The sequence below is a fragment of the Nannospalax galili genome, unplaced genomic scaffold (genome assembly GCF_000622305.1).
Source record: "Nannospalax galili isolate Female #2095 unplaced genomic scaffold, S.galili_v1.0 scaffold528, whole genome shotgun sequence".
Taxonomy (NCBI): domain Eukaryota; kingdom Metazoa; phylum Chordata; class Mammalia; order Rodentia; family Spalacidae; genus Nannospalax; species Nannospalax galili.
The window spans coordinates 439,089-442,658 of NW_008359681.1; the positions used below are offsets into that span (position 1 = coordinate 439,089).

A 3,570-nucleotide genomic window follows, 5' to 3' on the forward strand; every position below is an offset into this window, starting at 1 on the left:
TAGACTTAATTTATATTTTGGTTGAATCACATTGTGATAAAACCTACATAAAGGAAAGATCAGCTAACATGATGAATAATAATTGACAGGTAATATGAAAAGCTTTTCAAAAATTGATATCAGAGGACCCGGGTTCAATTCTCAGCACCCACATGGTGGCTACGAACTGTCCTTAACTCCAGTTCCAGTGGAATCTGAAGCCCTCTTCTGACCTCCGTGGCATTGCACGACATGGGTGCACTCACATATATTCAGGCAATACACTCATACACATAAAATTAAAATAATAAATAAAATATTAGAAAAAATAAAAAATAATAAATAAAATATAAAAAAACATGATTACAATGAAAAATTTTGTGTAATTCGGAGAATTTGGAAAGGGAGTGAATGCCAAACTCACAGCAACAGTGATAACTTTCACAGTATTGTTGCAGCTTGAGTAGTACAGTTTTATCCGTAAAAAGTACTCAAAAATTATAGTAGACATATAAAATTGCAAATTTACATTCTTAAATACAATTACATATTTTTAGTTTGAGAATTATACTAGTTTATTTGTTAAAATGTTTTTTTTAACTTTCCAAACTGATTTTTTTAAAGTAAAATTTCCATTTTATCTTATTTTCTTGGAAGATGGTTTTTCTTCTGTCCTTACAAAGTCAGGTCTTTACATGGTCTTTGGTGTAGGTCGTGGGGCAGCACCATCTGGCTTAAATCATGGTGGGGGTGTTGGGTCTTTCTGGGCTTCTCTAGATGGATTCCTGATCACCTTGCTATATGAATGGCATGGCTCACGCAGTGATGCAGCTTGGCATAGAGCTTGGGAAGCCCATAGGTGTCTAAGACCCCTGTTTCAGAAATGTCCCTGACAGCGGCCTCTACTGTGTTCCGAATGACAAACTTCTTAATGGCTTTGTCCTTAGGCATGCGCCGGGTGCCTAAGTGAATGGGCTGCACATGGCCACAACGCTTTTTGGCTCGCCCATTGTTTCTTCTTTTTTGGTCATTTTGGAGCCAGGACCTGAAAGAGCCAGACTGTGATTTTTATCTTCAGAAGTTCAATTAGGTGTTACATTTTCTGTAGGGCAGAGGTGAAGGTACACTGGAGCTGTAGAAGAGTTATAGAAAAATGATGGAGAATTTCTTGGTGCCTGGGAATGGGAAAGGCCCAGCATCAAGGTCTGGGTGCCCAGGACCATGTGGGGAGTCAAGACCATATCTGGCTCTTAGGGGAGGTGGAAAGTCCATTCTAGGGAATCAGGCCTTCCAAGAGCAGAACCTGCAAATGACAGAGATCTTGTTTGTCCCCAGCATAAGCCCAACACAGAGGCAAAGCCACTGTCAGACACAGTCTGGGACCTTGGGAGAGGGGGTTGTGGGGAGTGCAGTCACTCAAAGAAGGCTGAAACTGCTGCCTAACATCAAGAATTCTATCCTCCAAGCTCCTCCACTATCAGACCACCGGAGGAATGTGGAACCATGGCACACAGTTGGGGGCCAAAGCTCAGGTTCACAGGAGGGACCACAGCTCTGGCTCACAAGAGGGGACCACAGCTCCAGCTCATGGGAGGGGACCACAGCTCCTGGTTTACAGGACAGGACTATGGCCAAAAGGATTTTTAAATTGCCCTTAAGTTTTGCTTCTTATTTTCCTTATTACCATTTTATAACCATATACCTTTACTCATTTACTTATTAAAGTACTTTTTATCTTATTATATGTATGTACCCAAATCCCTTTAAATCTTCTTGACTACAGTAGGGAAGCATATAAATTAGCAAGAAAATAGAGAACTGTGTAGTGAAGAAAAAGCCATTCTGTGTTCATCAAGGACAGCTGTGAAGTATTTAGTTTTGTAAAGCTGTGTGCTATGCAGTCTCCTGCTGGAAGGTTCTGTTTATATTTAAATCTAAGGTTCAACTCCATGGTGGGTGCCCTGGAAAATAGGTTTATCTGGTAATTGTAGAATGACTAAATTTTATGTATATAATACTTAAGTTTGTGTGTGTGTGCGTGCACGCGTTCATATGTGTGTGTGCATTTGTGTGGAGGTCAAAACAACCTTGAGTGTTGTTCTTTAGGCTCAAAACAACCTTGAGTGTTGTTCTTTAGGCTCTACCCACTTATTTAAAAAAAAACGAGTCTCTCACTGGCCTGGAACTTTCTGAGTAAGCTAGGCTGGTGGCTAGCAAGCCTCAGGGATCTGTCTTATCACCATCTCTCCAGCACTGGGAGTACAAGTGCATGCCACCATGTCTGGCCTTTGTTTTTTTTGTTTTTTTTTTTTTTTAGCATGGCTTGCACTTTAATTGTAGCATCCAAGAATACAACTGACATTTACTTGCTTGTTCATTCAAGCTAATATTTATTTGCTCCTTGGGAGACATAATGATGGTCTGTTCCTACAGCAATAGATCTTCTTAATTTGAAGCTCAAATAAGTCAGGGAAGGAAGAGAATAAAGCCTAAGATAGAGTAAAAAATGTGCTTAGATACTGAGAATTCTTCGTTATTAGGGTCATAAGGGTCTCGGAGGATGGTACTAAGGGAATATACTCCCCCGCCTCCTTGGAAAAGAATAGGATAATATATTTATGGGGAGAGTTTGAGTCTAGCAGAGCTGTTTAATACAAAGGCATACCTGTTTGGCCTTTTTTTTTTTTGTTTTTTTTTTTTTTTTTTAGCATGGCTTGCACTTTACCAACCAGACATCTCCCCAAGTCTATCACACTTAAATTTTGACTACATATTCTTCCACAATCTAGGGTAAGACTGAATTAGAATAGGTCTCATTCCTGCATATAGATTTTTCTTCTAGGATTTTTGCTTTACAAAGTAATTGAATATATTAGTTCAGCCCCTCAGGAGAGTGTCATGATTGCTTGTTTGTGTTGGGCATCAGACAGCTCTAGGGAGGTTCATGTTCCAGGTGCCAGGGAGGCTAACCTGAAGGATGTTCAGGTGCTCTCGGCAAGTTCAGGTACTGACAGCAAGGTGCAGCTCAGTCCAGACCTTCTCTGAGGGAGGGATGCTTGAACTGAGATGCAACATTACTGTGACTGTGGAAGAATTAAAGGTCTGTTGTATTATTCTGTGACATGCTCTGTTTTTGCTGATTATAACTGATGGGGAAGAAGTTGCTCAGTTATAACCTTAATTGCAGCTGTGTATTAGAGAACAGTAAAAAGGCAAACTGGGGGTCTGGAGAGATGATGGGTCAGTGGTTAAGAGAACTGGCTGGTCTTGTAGAGCACCCAGGTTTGATTCCCAACACTCACATGGTGGCTAACAACCATCATTAGCCACAGTGTCAGGGAATCCAGTGCCACCTTCTGTCCTCTGGAGGCATCGTACAACATGGATGCACTTACATACATGCAGGCAAAATACTCATACATATAAATAAAAATTGAAAGAAAAATTTAAAGGCAAACTGCTTGAAGTCACAAGGGCAGAAAACTTACTAGTCTTCAATTTATTTAAACTTATCAATATCTATCATCTATCTATCTATCCATCCATCTATCATCTATCTATCTATCTATCTATCTATCTATCTATCTATCT

General features: G+C 40.0%; 1 protein-coding gene and 1 pseudogene across 22 annotated transcripts in view; one reads left to right on the top strand and one right to left on the bottom strand.

The window, feature by feature from the left end:
• The window catches only part of Dock9 (dedicator of cytokinesis 9), a 333,922-nt gene that overhangs the window by 76,168 nt on the left and 254,184 nt on the right, over window positions 1–3,570 (top strand). The window lies entirely within an intron of this gene.
• The window catches only part of LOC103726166, a 26,118-nt pseudogene continuing 23,218 nt past the window's right edge, over window positions 671–3,570 (bottom strand).